General features: G+C 35.9%; 1 protein-coding gene across 4 annotated transcripts in view; it reads left to right on the top strand.

The window, feature by feature from the left end:
• The window catches only part of LAMA2 (laminin subunit alpha 2), a 383,544-nt gene that overhangs the window by 856 nt on the left and 362,207 nt on the right, over positions 1-20,481 (top strand). The gene's annotated exons all lie outside the window — the stretch shown is intronic.

Genomic DNA, 20,481 nt, shown 5'->3' on the forward strand with positions numbered 1-20,481 from the left:
AACAGAATCAATCGTACCCTGCACGAGTAGTCAATGTCTTACACGTGCAATCACCTTCCATTATGCAGTGTTTAGGTGTGTTGACAGTAAGGGTTTTTTTGTTTGTTTGCTTTTTCAGTTAGTGTTATGTGGAAGGATCAAAAGGGGGGATGTAGAGGTGTGGGAGAAACAAACTTTATTAAATTTATCAGCTCTCATAGGAAATCCTTAAAACCATTCTTCAGCTCACAGTATTCCTTCTGGTGCCTGCATTTGCTGCTCTTTACATTTTTGGCCTTGCTAAAAAGAATTCAGTAAGGAGATACCATGGGTGTGTTAAAATAAAATTAAAGCCCCTGGAATAACAGCTAGCTTCTGTTTGACCTTGATGTCACACTATAGGCTGAACACTTTGGATTAGGAATGTTTAGGGTTTACTTTGGAAAACATGATGCACTGTCATTTTGTGAAAAAAGTGTCTCAAGCAGCTGACTCCTTAATACTAATTTTACTGTGTGAGGATAAACGACAGTTAATCAAGTATCTCTGTAGATAAAAACACATCCAGAATTAGACTGTGTTTAGATGATGACTTATTGGTAAACATTGAAGACTGAGATTTTAAAAGTAGACAATTTAAGGTATAGTACACCATGCATTTTCCTCTTGCTTTTTTTTTTCCTTTTTCTTTTTTCCCCCTGCCAGCTAATTAATTTGTGAGCTAGAAAAATACTGGTTTGGCATTTCTTTTAATAATCTCCCTCCCCCCCCCCCCCCCCTTCTGGAGAATGTCCTTTTCTTGATGCAGTATCTTGGGTTTTTTAACCTCTGCAGTGAAAGTATATGATCATTATTTTCCTTTTAAATTAGAAGTGGGTGTCTTGGGCATTCATCTGCTGCATCGCTGGTATTATGTTATAACTGAGTTCTGGTAATTCAGTGAGGCACACTAGGACTTTTAATTAAATGTTAATAATGTGATGAGGGGACCTTCTAAACCTCACAGTTGAATTCAAGTGCTGGCCTGCCAAATTTTTAAGCCATTTACTCTCTTCTAAATTTCTTTCGAAGTTCTGTTACAGCTGCTAGGAGGTGCTAGCACTATGTAGATATCACTGTGTTGCCCTGGCAAAGAGGTAATGAACTCCAATCTAATGCAAAAAGTTTGAAAGTCTGACTTCATTGAAGTCCTGGGGGATTTTTAAAATATACAAGAATGTTACTAGACCCATGGTTTATACCTTAGACTTACAACTTTTGTTTTTCCACTTAATAGTTATTTGGTAATAACCATAATGTTGGATGGTAAGTATTGCTCTCTAATTGTTAGCACCAGTTGGATGTCTGTGGAGAAAATTATGTAACAGAGCTGCAATGCTTTGAAAAACAGTATTTGAGACATCACAATGAATTCCCATGTTGTTTTTTAGAACAGAACAGTTCAAGAACATTTTGCACCTCAAAGATGAGAACAGTCTGTAATTCTGTTGGTTTTGTTTTGGTTTTTTTTATTCTATTTTTATTTTTAAGTTGGTAGAAGATTTACTGTGGTCAGAAACCTGGAGTTAATTTAATTTTTTTTTTTTCAGCTACACATGTTGTTTGTTCTTCTGTTGTTTGAACACTAAGTAGTCGTGTAGAATTTCTCATAAAATGGAAGAATCAGAACCAGAAAGGCATGTGCATTCTATAACTGTTTCTTAATGGTATGCAAAACTTGCGGTTAAGGCAAACTTACTGAAGTGCTATATAATGTTCCTTTTGAATCTTGAACCTTGGTTCATCCTCTTTCCTGTGGAATGTGAGAGCAACAAAATAGTAGTTTAGAAAGGAATAAAAAAACTTGCTTTTGATCTTGAAGAATTCATCCTTTTAATAAAAGTTGTAAGTATCTATCATGGGAGGGTACTGAAGCTATGTATCTGTGAAAGGCGTGAGTAGTAGGGACAGGGCTAAGGAACATACACTGCACAGTAACCTGTTCTGTGGTGTCAGCTGCTGACATCAGTGGAGATAACTCATGGAGTACGGGTGTTTCTTAGCATCTCACAAATTGGAAGTGTAAGTTGACTCCAAGAGGTGAAGTATATAGGGTGCTTATAAAGTCAAAGTGAAATTTCTCACTCGAAAGAGAATTGAGGGGTGAATGTCAGCCTAGTGTTAGCAGAATATGACTGGTGGCATTCTTTTAGGCAATGGATGGTGGCATGTTGGTCAGTACTTTTAAGTCTGTAAGCGTAGGTTTTTTAAACAAGTTTTCAGAGTTCAAAACTGTTATCTTTGTGTTATCTCATGGAAATAAGGAGTTACAGGATTCCTTCCCACATACGTACATGTATGCATATTGTACATTGTACTCTGAAAAGAGAGAAGGATAATGGGACAGAATTTTAATATTTCACATATTAAGATTGAAGAATGTTGTGTGGACTTAGATTGTTTATTTCTGGAGAAAAAAACACCAGATGCTTTTTTAATCTGTTATTAATTTTTTAAATTAATTTTAAATCTGTTAAAGCAAAAGTCAAGTCTCCTATTTCTTTATAGGGACCTCTTTAGAGTAAGGTCAGTCTTCAAAAATGACCAACCTGCCCCAGGTGTAATCTTGCTGTAGAGAGCATTTGCATCATGGCTGATGGCATTTAACCATTCAAAACATTATGCTGACTTTATTTGGAGAATGGTGCTTGTAAATTATTTAGTTGGTATTGGAAAGAATAATGTTGGTAAATTTGCATTCTACTTTCCTGCGAGAACAAGGCTTAGTGATTCGTCTGTTTATCAGCTTGTTCTCACCTAAATAAATTTTGAAGCTATTGTCCAATATCAACTAAATGTGAAAGCAATGTAGAAATCTTTAAGATAATCACTGAAAATCAATGGCTATTTGGGAGAAAGAGTGCCAAAGTACTTTCTCTTCCGTTAGAGGAAAGGTGGAATTTAGCCATTATCTAATACATTCAGTCTGGTTGGTCAACATATATAGGGCTCTATCTTCAAGAATGTGAAGGAAAATATGTCTGTTATGGAGGGCAGGTGTATTACAATGTGTAAAATTCTGTGTATAATTTAAAAAAAAAAAAAAAAAAAAAAAAGAGTTCCTTAATCCAATTTCAGGATTTTGTAACAGGTAACAAGCCTTGGTCACTCAAGGTTTACTGCTGTATAGTATGTTCTATGTATACCCTTTTTACATTAATTCTATCTGCTACTAAATGTTTTTGCAGATAAACTTTTGGTGATCTGGAAATTAGGATTTTTGTTTGTTTGTTTTAAATGTATTTATACAAGACCGATATTGATCACTTCTAGAAACTCTCTTGGGAGTATTTAGTGCTGCCTGATCAGTAGGGATTAAGCAGCCCCAAAATTTTGGGAGATGCTGATCTCAAAAATATGTTGCGATGGCTGCTAACTTTTTACTTCAAAGTTGTTGTCCATATTATTTTCTTACAGTTTAATAACTGGTTGAGAAAGTGAAAGCAGAGGGTATTAATATGTGTTTCAGGTTTAGAATGTGAGAAAGGAAAACGTAGTAATTAAGGGCCAACGTAAGGTATTAGAAATAGGTAGACTTGCCGAGACTGACTGCAGACATGAATTTGTGTGTTTTTTGTGTACATGCTTTAACTTGAAATAACCACAGCCAAACTGAATGAGGTAGGTCCTGTACAAGAATGTGTGAATTTCTCCAAGCAAAAAATAAAAACGTAAGATGCACTTTATGTTTAAACTCATTATTAATTTTTCCTCCTACAAGTTTTTTACAAGAGTCTTTCTTATTAGGCTTGAAATAATAAAGTCAGAACAGTGGTTCTTTAACCTTTTCCAAAAATCTGCTTTAAAATAATACAGCAAACAATCATTTTTAATTAATTCAGGCTGGAGGAAGGAATCCACCCACACATGTTCTAATTCTTATCCAGCTACTTGGACTGACAGTTTTTGGAGAGTATAGTATTTTGGAATAAGAGGCAGCATGGATTCCTGGTGCAGGGTTGCCCCATGCCTCCTTTTTTTCTCCTGAAGTCCAGGCTCCTTACACTTGTAGGTCAGGAATGGTGATGGGACACAAATACATGTAAATGTGAACCAGCGTGCATACCTGATTATCTCATTTTCTTTCCCAAATGTTTTCTTGGATAATAAGCTGTTAATTACTGGATGTTTTTCTCCTGAATGAGGGTTCTGTCTAGAATATCTGAGAGCTTATATGTCACACGCTAACAACTCACCCACACTAATACAGACCAAGTCTTGCTTGCAGAAGTAAAATACACCCAAATATGTCATGTTTGCTAAACTTTATATTGACTCCATCCATGTATTTGAAACAAGAAGAGGAATTCTTTGGTGTTTGCCAGTAAAGCTAGTTCATGAGCTGGCTCATGCTGATGACTGGATGACTGCATGTTATTTATTCTTTTGTAACATCTACTGTAGTTGATAGCCAATTCCTAGTTCCTGCTTTTCCACAGACTTGATGTTTTCCTCAATCTGAAAATGCAGATAAGAGAGGTACTGAAGAAAATGGCAGGCCATTTTCTAACACAATTGTGTTGGACCGCTTCTGTACCATGGATAAGGTAGAGATTTGACCCTTCTTCTTTTTAAAATTTTTTTAATGATTTATTTTGATTAGAAAAATGATAAGTTTTCCAGAAAAAGGAACTTGAATTTGTGTGATTTTTGTTCTGAGAAGTAACAGAGAGATCTCAGGATTCTTGTAAAACTCAAAACAAATAACTGTTACTACCCTCAAATTTTTTCAGCAGTTCAGTCTCCATTAGTTATACCTTACTATCACAAGGATTTTCCTAGGACTCTGCTTCCTGCCAGATTCCTCTAGCAGACATTATCTTTGAATCAGACCTTGTAATAACATTAGGCTGTAAAGCAGCTGTAGCAGTATTATGCCAGGGAACTCTTGTGAAACCTCAGCAATAATAATGAACATTCCTGCAGAGTGGATTATCCAAATACCATCACAACGCCTTGTTCTGTCCCAACTGACATGTGTATCTACTACTGTCATAATTCATGGATTTAAGATGTTATAAAAAAGAAAATTACCAAAAAGTGAACAAAATAAGATTAAAAAAAAATATTTTTATAGCTATATAATTTTTTTTTTAATGGCAAATGACTATATCTTGCCATTCTTCACCTACCCCAATGAGTGGGGGCAGTCTTTGAAGCCGTTTAGAAAGAAGAAGAATTCATCAGAAAAGTTTGGAAAATTGCTCTAAACATAGTATTTATTTCCCCCTGCTACGGGAAAGTGGAGCAAAGCTGGGGTCTGGCAAAGGAGGACTTAGAGGTGCAAGAAAAAGAAATCAGAAGCACTGTTTTTCTGCACACTTCCAGTGAGAGTTGAGTTAAGATTTAATTTGGTTTTCTACATATACACCAGCTCCTCAGATGAACCCTGAGAATTTTAGATGCTGCTTTCACTCAAGCTACCTTTAGGTTTTGATGGAAGATGCTGAACATGGCAATGTATTCCCCTGTTCATGCTAGCTTCTCAACAGCCTGTAATCCTGTTCCACAGAAATATCTGGATAATCTCTATTATACCGAAATGCATTATATATTAACTTTCCTGGAGTATATCCTGCACTAAGAATGCAGAACTACTGCTGTACATCTGTTGCTGAATAACTTTTAGGCTGGAAGAAGGAATAAATAAATAGCATTATTTGTACATATTACTGTGTTTCTAAATATGTACGATCAAATACTATGTCACAGTGATAAGTATTTTGTGCATTTTCTAAACTCGTCTGTGATTGTAGGGAATATGAGTAGTCTGGATTTCTCTAAAAGCCAGAGAGCTCTATGAAAGAAGAAGAAATCCATGCCTTTTAAAGAATGCAAAGTAACATAAATAAAACATACAGGGCTTTTGAATCTGATATTTGAAACCACCAGGAATAGAACATGTATGTTTTTGCAAATCCCAGAGCTGGTGATTTGAGTGTGATGCAGTTGCACATCTGATTTAGTTGTGTGAATTATGCATGCATTTTTTGTAGTGTCAACAAAAAGATGATTGCAGAGCGTGAGAAGTACGTTTCATGTGTTTAACCCTGAGCTGTCAAAGACAATACTGAGTTTGTTAATGTTACCTGAAAAAATAAATTCTTGGGACCATATCATCCCTGTGGATAATTTTTTAATCACCTTTTACAACAATTGTGGAAACTCCCCAATTGTGAATATAAGAATTCCCATATGCAGTACATGGCATAAAACAGAGCATGTTTCTCATCAGCTTTTTATTTTGGTATAATTGGAGAATATTTTCTATTCATCATTCCTTTTTAAAGAAGAATGAGCCCTCACACAAAAATGTGTTCTTTACCATGGGAAAAAACCCCACACGTTTAACTGAAAAATATATTTGTAATATGCACACTGAATTCTTCTCTTAAGCACGTTGTCTTTTTACAGCTGGGCACAGCCTTCTAAATTAGTTCTATTGTAGTAAGGTTGTGTGTTGTGTGGGTTTAGGGTCTGCGTAAGTGTGGTGCTCCCTCCCAGTCACTTTTGGTATGGCTATATAGTAAATATGACAAATATTTTCTAAATTCAGAGTAGGTGGGAAGCTTTTACATGCATACCCTGTAATCATTGATTATGCGTGCAGCTTCGCTTTCCTCACCCAGCTGCAGCTTTGACATGGAGAATAAGGTAGTAATTTTCCAGCAAAATTAATAGTTAAATGCTCGTATCAACTTAATAGCTTGTTAACTAGAGGGGAAAATACACTGAGCCTGCTTGCCATATTGGTAGGAGTTATTTAAAGTGGCTTTGAAGCTCATAGTTTAATTGGTGAAAGAACTTCTGCGACATAGAAAAGTGATATGAAAGACAACAACAATAATAACAGCCACAGTCGTCGTCATCATCATGAGTTTGAGTCAGTTCTTGGGGAAATAAGACACTGTCCCAGAAGAATAAAGTGGAACTGAAGTTTTTACACTAAGTCATTTGTTTATTCATTGAAGATACACCTTATCCTTTGGTCAGTATTGTTGCTCTAATTATTTCACTTCTGGCTGTCTTCTTTAGATGATAATACATAAAAGGGATCAACTGATGCAGCTGTGTTCTAAGGTATTGGTTCTTCATGATAGTAACACATCTGTGGCTGTTCGTACAGCTTAGTACTTAGCTTCCACTTACAATAGCTATTTGTCCCAAAATATCCATTTAAAACTTATGTGATTCAGAGGTAGTGATAGGTTCTTATGCAACTACTTGTTTTGCTGGTCTGCTTTTTGCCTTCATGTGTTGTCTTTTCATCTTGGTTAAGTCCTGTAATATAACTCAAAATAGTAAAATTACATGTATGGCACTAGTAAGAGAGAGATCAGTGCTTGGTTTAGTATGTTACTTTGGACAGAGTAAAACTGTGTGTATAGTTCTTTGAACAGTGCTTCTATGTTTTTCATTATCTATACAAAATCTGTTGTTGATTTTAGTCATTTGTGGCTTTTAATTTGAACACATGGCTTACTGATACATTTACAGTATGACAGTGCTCATCTTAAAAACATTGCTTGAGGAATGTAAGGTACTTTTTGAGGGGAAAAGTTTGAGAGAGAAGGCTATTTATGTCTGTAAGAATGAAAATAAAAATAGTTAGGTATTCTGTGAGATGACTGCTAATAAACCAAGCTTTTTGCTTCAGGAATTAACCTTTGCTGATATTAAGCCTTGTCTCTGTATTACAGGCTCCTCAGGTTTAAAATAGAAGTGCCATATATACAGAAGGTGATACGCTGCTGGATCACATGTATAAAGTAGTTCAAGAGACAAATTGTGTTGATAAGCAACTAATAAGAGATATACAGTAATTTATACAGATAAATAAACACAATTTCTGATTGTGTTTAGCATTACAGAGGACACAGAAGCTAATGCCCTGAGGGTTTTGATCCAAACAGCAGATACAGGAGGATAGAAATGCTGATTTATTAAGTTATCAACTCTGGGTATAGGATTTGTTGTTGGCATGAAAATGTTTGTGGCATCAGCTTACATATAGTTTGGTTAAGGCTGATGAGTGGTATCAGCTCAGTAGCTCTAGGGGAAATAGGTATTTGAATCTGAGATTTATGGAAGGATGTAAAGAACTTGGTGTGAAAGTGCTGATAGAGTAATGACATTATATAACTGATTGTTGAACAGGTTATATGAACAGCCTCATTGGAGGGGAAATGGAAGCTCGCAAATATGATCCTAATATTTAAAAAGGCCTCACACAGTGAACTTGTAACTATAGTTTTAGAACTGAACACAGTCATAGATGTGATAAACAACAGAATTAGTGAATGCAAGGATAAATATGTTGCGCTGGCAAGAGCCAGAGTGGCTTTTGTATATTATATGGATAAGCCTTCGAAGTATTTGTATAAGGCATATTGATAAGGGCGATAGAAGAGCATTTGAGAATATGCCCAAGTATCTTAAACTATGGTATCATAGAAAAAAGAAGTCCATTTATGGAAGAATTCACAAAGGTCTTGACAAGCTATATGCCTGGCTGGGATGGAATTAGTCTTAAATTGAATTGATAGCTATGAACATTAGTTATATTGAAAGCTATTCAGTAATTTGTTGCAATACTAGTAGTGGTCTGCAGAGCCTGTTTCCTTCAATTAACATGAGAGAACGCAACATTCAGTTGAACAGGGTGCAGCCAGTTTCTTAAGGCTCAGTTACTAAAGATCCAATAAGTAGCAAGTGTTCTGCCTTATCTAACCGTAAGCCTCTATAAGTCCTCAGGAATTCCAGTTCTACAGATGATCATTTATAGACCACCACTTTCAATGTGAATCTCTCCATCTCTATGGAAGATGGGATAATTTGTAGGCAGTCTGCTTCAAAAATGGTGAAATCTGTTGTAGCTCGAATATAGAATCTGCTTTTAATCTCCTACGTCAGTTCTGTGCATTTGTGAAACAAACCAGTTGCACATTTCTCATGCAAGAAATGTTCATTGTCTCACTTTTCCTTCATTTTAGTTGTAAATATTTTCATAGGAAGACTTATGCCTGGAAACATGAAGAATGACAGCACAGAGAATTCAACTGCACAGGCAGTTTGAGTAAGTTAGGAAAAGTAAGACTTAAACAGTTTTGATATAAGTTGTTGCCCTAGCTTGTTGGTAAATGCAAAGTGAAAACAACTCCTACTATAACATGCATAATGTGGACTGTAACAACTGCCTCTCTTCCTCTGTTATTACCAGTCTTTATTTATGTTTATATGTTGCTGCTATGACAACAGAGAGTTTTCTTCCCAGTAACTGTTGTATGGGATATCAGTTTTGTGCAAAAGAAGCTGAGTGGCTGAGTGGTGTGTGCCTAAGATTACTTGACAGACACCCAAGGTCAAATGTGACTGGAGGAGAATTTGTACTGCTCAGGTGCATGACTTTGAACATGATGTGTGAAGGGCACTGTTTTAGACTTGTCTTGTCCCATAGAATAGAGTTGTTTCTAGGAATTAGAAGGAGTTTTGGCTTCATGGTATGAAAATAAGTATTTCCAATTAATTGAAAATCTGTTGATGAATTAACCCATTAATTGATCTAAGTACCTCTGTAATATAACATTTAGTTTCAAAGTGAGTCAACATTATTAAGACAATCCAGAATGAGATGAAATTACTCTGCTCAATCTGTTTTACAAACTCGAGTAATTATTAAATTTTGTGTTTAAAAGCCATTATATTCTGCACACCAGACCTTTAAATCACTTCTGGAATTAGTTAAAAAATGTAGCATTTTTCTACAGTATGACACTTTCTGTACAATTATTTTCTAGAAGTGAAACAGAACTTGTGTATTCCCTGCTAAACCAAATCCACACAGAGTCCAAGGAAGTAATTTTCTCTCATTCACTACCTGGTTTTCCTTTATGACTGTTAGTTGAAATATCTGAGTAAAATACCTAATATCATGTGATGTGTACTCATTTTAATGTGAAAGATAGGTTTGTTTGAAGTTATGGTGAAATTCTCACTGACTTCCTCGTGGCAGGAATTTCATTCCCAGTCCTTATAAAGGGAGCATACAACCCAGAACACAATGTTTTGTTCTGTCTTAATGTTCTGCTGAACATATGTGTGTGTGAGCCATTTATTTCTACAATGAGTGGAAGAACCAAGAGGAGCCAGAGGGTCCCAGAGCTGTCCGAATGAATAGTTAAACTGAAGCATTAGCTATACTTGAAAACTAGGGAGTGAGTCGCTACAGAGAGCTACTAAGCATTTAGCATTGTTTCCTGTTTAAATGAGGCTTTGTTTCTAACTTTGTATCAGCTCCCTTGACTTTATAGCAAATAGTTCACAAAAACAATTAGCTTTTAAGATAAACTAATTATGGAAATGGCATGCAAAGGGAAGTTCTTTAAAATTACATACACAGATCCATAGTAATCTATTCTCTTAGGAATTAAACTTTTCTGTGTCCAAGCTGAGATATTTTCACTGTATCAGCTGGACTGAAGAAACAGCTGTTCTAAATCTGTGAGGATCAAAATATTGATTGGCATGTCATCAGATAGTACTTATAGAATCCCACTCTTCCGTTTCATGAACATTAATCGCTCCTACATGTGCACTTACGAGCGTATGGAAGTTTTATGAAAAACTTGACCAGTGGTAATTTCAAATATAATTCTTTATGCACAAATAATTCTTGTAATTTTTACCTATGCAAAGACACTTCAGCAAGGGATTCAGCCTTAATTGGATAAAGTGTCTTAAGAAGTAAGCTCAAGGTCTTAGAAGCTTATTCTAAAAGAATTTAGATTCATTTTTATTAGCAAAGCTTATTGTATCTGGCATCTTATTTTAGATTTTAAGGTGGATTTAATGTGCAAGAGTGTATTTAGGCTTATTGGACCTAAAGAGATTTTAAGATATGATGCTTCTCAGCCTTAGTTTCCACTAGGAGATATAATTAGCATGAAAAAAAAAAAGTGAGTATTTGTTTGGATTTATTTATTTATTTATTTAAATTAGTGAACACACACAAGCTGTTTTCTTCCTGAATATCTTTGCAGCTTTGTTCTAAAACTAACCCTGAAATTTTAACTCTAGTTATTATTAGTGGACGTTATATCTTACTAAAATTTTCTTCCATATTCTTAACGCAATCTTTGTCCTCAGTGTGCTGTACTATACACGTAGTAGAGGACTTTGGTTTCATCACAATGTATGTCACTCTACCTAAGATGCAACATATATAATGTTTAGAATTACTGCATATTACTTAGCTGCATTAAAAGTCCAGCTGAATTAGTTATCTAAGACTTTCAGGTTTTGGGAGCAGTTTTGAGTGAATCTATTTTTAATATTAGACTATGGATATAGGCCTGAGATACAGACCATGTGGTTTAAAGCAGACAGATTGGCTGCTAGACATGGCTTAGCTATGGCAGTACAGGCTGATGTACTGTAAGGAGAAACAAATAAGGAGATTGTAGCTATTCTGATGTACTTTGCTTTTTTAAATAGTATTTTTAAGAACATTCTAGACAGGTCATATTTCCCACCCTTCTAAGAAGCCTTTTGTGTTCCAATATTATTATTATTCTTCCATCCTCTTTATGCAATGTCTCTGCATAACTTCCATTAAATGGAAATTACTTGTATCTTATCTAGACTGGATGTGTACTTGGAAGGTGAGCTAAACTGTTCTTTCCACATTCATAAATGTACACTGCTATTTAGAGAAGTGCATTGTGCTTTTGATATAGTGGATGTATAATGCAATACTGAATTAATTTTATTATTCTATTAACATTATTAAATCTAGTAGGTGCATGACTTTTGCCCGCAGAAGAACTTATCCTTGGATCTGACAGTTTACTTGGTACAAGAGCTGAAAGAAAAAGATGAGCTGCACACACCTTGAATACTTTTTTGGTGGTTCAGTCGTCAGCCTGATAAAAAAAGGCTCAAGGGGATTATTTCAGTAGGCCCAGAAACAGAAGTAGTGTTCTCTTGGAAATATGTTGTTGTCGGAGGACATCCGTTTGTGTGCCAACCTCTGTCTTCTTCAGAAAAAGTGACAGTTCTTATGTTTTTTTTGCAAAGAAAGAGGCACTGTTGTCCAGAATGTACTTTTGACAAATAGCAACACTTCTGAAGACAGGTGCTCTCTGGCACTGGATGGTCTATTGTTGTATTCAATTATTTGAAATGTGTGATGCAGGATTATTTGTTTTCTTTAAAATCTGTAATTGATCTGCTTGAATAATAGTGACCCAAACAGAGAGGCTAGGGTCAGGTTTCCTTCCCAGGTGTGAGTGTTCCAGCACAATATTCCAGGAAACTCTTCTGGCTGATACTTTTTAAGCAATGCATGCCATCATGTACAGATATATTTCATATATTACATGTATATTTCAAATATATCCTGTTATTGCAGTGTTTGTGAATATGGATGATTAGCCCCCTACATGTATCAGTTGACTAGAAAAATAGCAACATGGCAAGTATGTGTTTTTAAAATGTGATGTTTGTATTAAGGCAGTCCTCAGTGGTGTGGAGAGGATGGTGACGCTGGCCGTAGAAAGTGCTGTGTAAATAGTTAGAGATACTGTCCTTTACTTAAGACTGCTACACTTTCAGTGTTCTTATTCTACAAATGCTTACGTGATCAGTGTGGGATTTTTGAAAAATATCCAGTTATTGTTATTAGTGGAATGTTTTGTGTTTGTAGAGTCAGACCCTACAAGGACAAGTAACGTGTAAAGGATGTAGAAGTTTAGTGGCCTTCTAAATCAGGTCACAGTACGTTTTTTGGTCTTTGCTAACAAACTCTTGCAAATTTGATACTTGAACAACATAAACAGGAAGTTATAAATTTAAAGAAAGCTTAAAAAATAATGTCCTAGGTTTGCATCTGGATTTTGTTACCAGTCTTAAGATGCTACCCAGTGCAACACCATGCAGCATGGGAAATCTGATAACGTTGTGAATCTTTCAACCTCATGCATTCTAATCTGAGTGTGGTTTCCTGTAGTATTGCTGATATGCCAGATAAAACAAGCTTGGATCCAAAATCAACCTCCATTATAAATGGATGCTCTCTGTTATCCCTGTTTGTCCTGTAATCTGTGATTAACTGTTCCCTATCACAACGGGAAAAATGTTGTATTCAGTTTTGTGTGTAGACTTGCTTCCAAATGATAAGCAATTGTGGTTTACGTAACTGTTTAGTTCAAGTGCAGTTAAGTATTATTTTATGCTACTTTTAAGTGTAGAAATACTCTTTTTCAAAGCAGCATCTTCAGGGTAACTAACTGTTCTGATGTTTCTTGAATGGCAGTAAAACTTTTCACCATGATGATGAAATTACTGTGATTTGGCTTCCTCAAAATAAGAATTTTTTTCATTTAGTTGAAATGATGTACAATAGATTACATTGTCTGTAGAATTAAACTCTTAACAGCAAAATTTGGTATGAACAAATAAAATTCTTTATTTTGCTGTCTCTGAGTGCTGCATAGAATTTGTAAATAAAAATACCAAGATCTGGTCCCTTCCCTTTCTTTTTTCTGCCTGGGCAGACTTCTATCAGAAGTTTAGATATAAATTCCAAAATCAACATTTCACTAAGAGAGCTTTGGTGTCTTTCTGCTCTAAAATATGTAGAGTTACACAATAGCCCCCCATATCACTTAAGGATTTTCATATTTGTAAAGAATCAAGAAAGTTTTGAGAGGATTGCTGCTCTCTCTTATGAAGTTTCTTGAAGTTGGATTTCTCTGACAACTCAGTGAGGTATTTCAGAAGCATAACTAAAAAAAGGAAGTTAGCACAGAAAGCCAAGCCACTGAGACATAAAGTCCTGGGGGAAGTATCTATACCAGTTAATATTAGGCATGCAGCTTGATTAGGGAGATACTCTTTCTATCAATCATTAATATGGTTATTTTGTTTCATACAGCATTTCAGAGTCTGAGGTGCTCTGATTTTTGAAGGAGACTTGCTCTTACCTAAAGAGAGGGATTAACTGTCCCCAATTTAGGCATTTCACTTTCTTGTCTGATACCCTGACACTGTTAAGAAAAAAAGGGCAGGTGATGAGGAAAGAACTAATAAAAGTGAATAGTAGATTATATTATTAGTAATTGAGACCAATACTGTATAGATAGAAGGCCAAAGAAAGAATAGCAATGAGAAAAATATTGGTGAAGTTAGAATATACCTCTCATGTTGAAAGACTAGACTAAGATAGTCTCCATGGCTGAAAAATCATGTTCCTTTTGTTCTCTGGACCAAATTAATATTCAAGAATTCACAGGAGAACAGGTTGAGTAAGAAAAGTAAAAATACCTACTCCCTCCCTCTCCTTCTCAACTAGTTTGGGATTTGGGCCGGTGTCCTAGGAGATTGAAAACATGGATTTAAATAATTTTGGGCAAATATGGATACATTCTCTGTACTGAAGCTATACAGTTTCAGCAAAGAAGCCTTATTAGATGTGGAAGAGTGATGAAATTCACAAATCATGTACCACTTGGTCAAGGTGACAGTAACTGAAGTCTTAGAAAGTGAGCAATGCTTGTAGTATTGCTAAGACTGAAGTTGAAATAACCAGAACTGAACCAAGCCAGAAGCTGAGACATACTTTTTTAAACTCAAATCTTGCTTGTTTTCTTTAGTGCTGTCATTTTGGAGTACTACAGGTTGTCTGTATTTTGTCTGTATCTTGGCACAAGTACTGCAAGCAAACAAAAGTTTATATGACATACAAAGAGCTAGAACTAAAGTTTTCAGTGGTAAAACTGTTAATAGAAGCCAACTACCAATGTCTTCTGTAGCCACTTTATTACACAGCTATATTCACTGAGAGTTAGACATGGTTTTAATTTGCTTTATAGCTCAGCTTTTCTGTAAAGAAATTGCATCAGTAATACTACTTGCAGCTGTAGCTATGGTTCAGTGATATTAGTTAAAGATTGCTATTATGAAAGGAGGGGAAAGCATATTTCTAGCTGTCATTTTGAAATGCATGTAGGTTGAATTCAGGAAATAAGTATGATTGTGACTTTTTTGTAAACCTAAGGGGAGATAAGAGCAGGAAACCCTTGTTCTTCTCATAGTGGAACAGTGTCAAAATGATAGTTTTCATCTTGTAATAATTTAATTTCATCTGATCTAGATAATGCAGACAATTCTGCATGCACATTAAGAAATTGAGGTCTGTAAAATATTGCATACGCTGTAGGGTTACAGTGCCAGGGAAGAGACGATGAGAAGATGGCAGCTTTGATATAGTGAGAACCACATGCCTAGGAACTCAGGATGGCAGAAAGAGAAGACTTTCAAACGTTGCTGTGGGAAGTTTATGGATTAATTTTTTTCCAACTACTTTAATTTCTATCTTTCTGAAAAATAAATTAGCCAAAGAAATCAGAATTGTATCTGGAACTTGGCTTCTGTATTTATAAAGCAAAGATAGTACCTAATGCTAAATGATGATGTCTTCAAATTCATTGAGATTTTCTGCATTATTATTACTAGACCAGCCTTAAGGCATCCAAATTTGCAAGAACTGGGATATAAACCAAATGTACTAGAACACACATCACCAGTAGACAACTTTTCATGGCTATTCCCATATTTTTTTCCCCTCCTCTCCCAGTGGAATCTTCCCTTAATAGTTTTGGGGGCTGGCAGTGGGGGTGTTTAAGATCTGATAGGTTCCTTGTAGAGACTGTGATTTTTAACAAAGGTTAGGTTGCCACATGTGTTGTGAAGCTTTTTGGGGAAAAGTGGGAAAGCGTTCAGTTCTTTTCTCAAGTCTCCAAGGGCACAGGATATGATCAGAATTTTTGAAAACGTGATTTTGTGTTGTGAACCAGAAATGTTGTGTACAGAATGAAAAAAGAGATTGCATTTGTCTAGCATGACAAAATCTGAGTCTTGTTGTGAAACGAGCAGCTGTGATCTCCATTACCTTCAGAGAATAGGTGTGGTTCATGCTTCACTAGATTTGTGTAGTTTTATTTGAAAGGAACTTGGCTATCTTGTCACTGAACTTCAATAAACAAAATGTAATGTAGCTGTTGTCCTTTGAGATTTTCTTGTACTTTCTATGTAAAGCTAAGCCAACAGAAGGTTCTTTGCCTCAATATCATCAGACATGACAAACAACTGTTATTGGGAAGTCCTTTTATCCTTTTGAGTATATGAATTGCAGTTATGCATGACCTGGAGTTAAATGTTGAGATCATGACCACTGTGGACGGTTCTTTTGGTACATGTGGCCAGTGGACCAGCACAATTTAATGCCTTTTCAGCATGCTTAAATTTCTGGCATGTAGAGGTTTGAGAAAGGGCTTGAGAACTGGGAGAGGCAGGTTTGTGGAGCCTTTCCTTAAAGTCTCTGTAGCATGTGGAACATATATGAAGTTACCTGATGAGCAGAGGATTCTATGAACATCTTAAAGTAGTTTCATTAAGGTCAGATGAACTCCTGCTACTTGTTATTTTTAAAGCCTTTAATTAGATTTTAATCCTTTTTAAACAGGTGAAAGAGCCACAGTAAAGATTTGGGTTTTTTATATTTTGGTTTTTTAAATCTAGGTGCTAGTGGGCGTAATGAGCAATTGGGGATACTTGATTTACTATTTACTGACGTGGTCTCTTTTCTTGAATGAGAGAAGCTTTAGCTTACATATAAATTTAGTTAGGCTTAGAATTTTGAAGCAAGTATGGTTTTCTTTTGCAGAGAAGAAAGATTCAGGCTTAGATGCAACAGTAATGGTCTTGGAGTCCTCCAAACACTGCTCCACTAATGCTGTTTTGGTGTTTGGCATGAAGGAAGTAACAAGGGAAGACAGTCTGTGTTTCTGTGTGTTGTGCTCACATTGGAAATCACAAACTCAAGAGGATTTTATCCTTAATCCTTTGACTTGTGTTTTAATTTCTAAAAAGCTATGCAGATTTTGGCTTTGCAACTTATTTTCTCATACTAAAACATGAAAAGCAAATGCTGCTTGCATCTTTTTATATTGCCGTAATTTTCTGTGTCTTTTTTCCCATGGTGCCCTTCTCCCCTTTTCTGCTATCTGAAATAAACTTGAAAATTATTTGGTATATAAATCCTATATTATATATTCAAAGATGAGGTATGGGAAACCCTAAATCTTACTTTAAGTCCAGAATGTTCACTAGGCCAGATACTTCATTCCTTGAAAACCAGACAGTGTGAAACAGGGAGACGGTAGAAGGAACTAGGATGTTACGTTGACTTCCCTGCAGATTAGGTAGTGAATTAGGGAAGATTTGCCCAGATGATGCTATAAGGAAAAACACTGTAACTATGGGCCTGATTTCAGGCTTTCTGTTCTGCTGAACTCTGTCCGATATAAGCCACAGCATTTTGTCAAGATACTGTCATGCAAGTTTAAGAGCTTCTTTGGATTGTGGTATCAACAGCGAATGAGGAGGAGGAAGTAAGTTACACAGCTCTGAGTAATTTTTTCATGAAGCTTCCACTTCTGAACATCTTTTGGTCTCTTGACTGAGGCAGTTTTAGTCACCTGTGTTACCAAGCCCCTCAAATGTAAAAATTGACCATATACTTGGAGATAAGTACTTTCCTCCTTCTCCAAGATCAGGAGCTTTCCTCGTTCTGTTTACAAGGACAAAGCTCCCTTCTTTCACCTTCTCTTGCCTTCTCTTTGTCTTTCTCTCACTGTCACTTTTTCTCCCCCCCCCCCCCCCCCCTTTTTTATCTTCCTGTTTCCTCTTTCCTCTTCCCTTTACTCTTTCTGTTTCTTGTGTGCCTTGCATTGAAGATTGCCAGTCAAGGGCACATCCTTTCTTAAATAACAGTCTAAGTAAAATAATGATTGGCCAGTGCTTAATAGAACTGTAGAATTTTACTGCTTAGTCTTAAGTGAAAACACAACCTAAACAAATATAGCTAACAGAAATAACCTTCCACTGTAACACATCAGATTCTTAATGTATAATTGGTCCTGTGCAGGTCAGACAGAGATCTTGCTTTAAGATATCATCCCAGAGTCTCCAGCTTTAGGTCTTAGAAGTAATTGAGAAGTTAAGTCTATGTTACTAATACTGGAACTTTGGGAAACTTGGATTATGATTCAGTTCATTATTCTACATCCAGTTAAATGAATGTCCTTTGTAGTCTGAAAGCTCCCCAAATCCAACGCCAAAGCAGTTTGGTCTAAGACAGTCTTTGATATTGTAGTACATTGGTCTCATACTTAAGGATGAGCAATATGAAGCTTACAGGCAGGGATGAGATCATTTATTAGACCAACTAGTTTATTAAGGGAAAAATGAATGAGCTTTTTGGGTGCACAATTCTTCCTTTAGATTCTAAAAAAAGGTATCTTAATAATACCTTTATCTCACTGAAAGACACAGGGAAAAAAGTTTTAAGTTTCTCCAGCTTGTAACAGTAGAAGATGTTTGAAACCTCAGTGAATACTTATGAAGTGATATTTGTGATCTGCTAATAGCCACCTTCCCTTGGTACAGAAGTCTGTTCAGGAAAACATGAGAAATGACTTGCAGGTTGCAGAGGTGAGGCTTATAGAGGTGGCAAGATCTTTAAAGAGATGAATGGGTGTAGTTTAGGGGAGAAGTAAAAATTTCAGGAACATGAACGTAGAGATTTTCTTAAAGGCTTCTGAATAATGACACTGGTCTATTATGGGCAGAAGTTACCTTTAGTGCATGCTGTAGATCTGCATTTAAGCAGCGAGTATGTGTAACTATTTTCCGTCTGGGTGCTATTGCTGTATGTGCTCTCTGGGATGTCCCATATATTTTGTTTGTCTAAGGTACTTTCAAAAGCTCTTTTTTAAATATAAGACAATTCCATATTCCTGATGCGACTAAAAAAGCAAGATAACTGTTTGTCTGTGGCCTCTGCAAAGACACATATGTATTCATAAAGTAAAAAATATTCAGGCTTTAAAAAACTCACATAGTAATCTAGGTTAAAATGGCTAGACTTTTGTCAGGGAGAATGTTCTGCTACCTGTGATGTTACATAAACCGCCTTTTTGGGAGCATGGAATGACTACAATTACAGTCAATAATGTATTGAACGTTATGGCTGAACTACACTGAGGTTAAGCTGCATTTGACAAAGTCAACAAGTCAATAGAGTACAGGTAACTCTTTCCTTCCCTCCTATATTTGAGTAGTGGTAAGTGCAGACATGCTGTGAAAGTGCAGATAAAGTGTATTTCTCTGCAGGTAAGCTCAGTGGTAGTCCCATATGAAAGATACTTAGGCTGTAGTTCTGATATATGGCAGCTCTGGCTTAAACTGGGCATGTTCATTTGTAACGTGATGCGTACACAGGGAGTCTTCCTGGCAGTGGATTCAACATTCAATGTGTTGTGTTAAAAGTTGTAGTGTTTTATGCAAACACATTTTTATGTAAATGTGTATATACACATAAATATATATTTATACAATTATGCAGTAATCTATATATAGTCTATACTACTTGAGTATAATATATCTATTAAGCACTGTATTCAAGGAATAGTGGGGATGTTTTATATATTAAGCAAACAAATAGAAAAAGTATTAGTTGAAGCTTCATCTATTTCTGGAACTATTCTTGTTAGTGTCAAGTCGTCAGAGAATTACTGCTAGTGTACACTAAGTAATAGTGACATCAGAATGTTGTAAAGACTGACAATTGTTTGCCAGTATTATATGGAGAGTGGAGGAAAAAAGCACTAGCAGTCAAAAGGCTAAAATCCAAGAGCTTTCATTTTGTGCTTGTCAATCAATACCTAGCACCCAGGTAACTAGCCCAAAGCAGGTATGCTTGAAACATCATGCATTTTTCAGTTCTATTTATGATGCAGTTTAGAACGCTTATTGCTTTGACCAGCAACTGGGAGCTTTCAGACCACCATCAAAATGCCATTTTGCTGCTTTGCAGTATCAAAACAGTAATCCTTTGATTATCTAAATCCCATTTAAGCATCACACAATCATTTAGTAAAATCAAGTTGGAAGAGCTTTTGTATCAGAATATGGGTCTTCCTTAGTATGCTAGAAGATTTTTATTTAGGCAGGAAAATGAAATCTGACCTGCTAAATATTGTGTGCTTGTTGGAAAGAAAATGGTGTTAGCAGAAGGGGCCTACCATTCAGTCATGAGAGAAACAGAAACATGAATGCTGTGTGGCTCATCTCACTCTTAACTCTTTACCAAATAAATAAGCAAGTAAGAACAATTGTGTTTAAATTTTTTTGACCTTTAAAGAAGGGGGACCTGAATTTATTTTAGTGCCTCAGGCAGAAAATGATGATAGGCACAGACAGAGCTGAAAAGCAGTTGTTCTCTTCTGAGAAGTAGGGACAGGACGAATGGAAAGACTCAAGCAACCTTTGCATGGCCTGGTTCACAAACATATACATTGCCTTTCTGCCAGTCTACAATGTTTTGTAAGTGCAGAAGGTAAT

Source organism: Accipiter gentilis, chromosome 5 (genome assembly GCF_929443795.1).
Source record: "Accipiter gentilis chromosome 5, bAccGen1.1, whole genome shotgun sequence".
Taxonomy (NCBI): Eukaryota; Metazoa; Chordata; class Aves; order Accipitriformes; family Accipitridae; genus Astur; species Astur gentilis.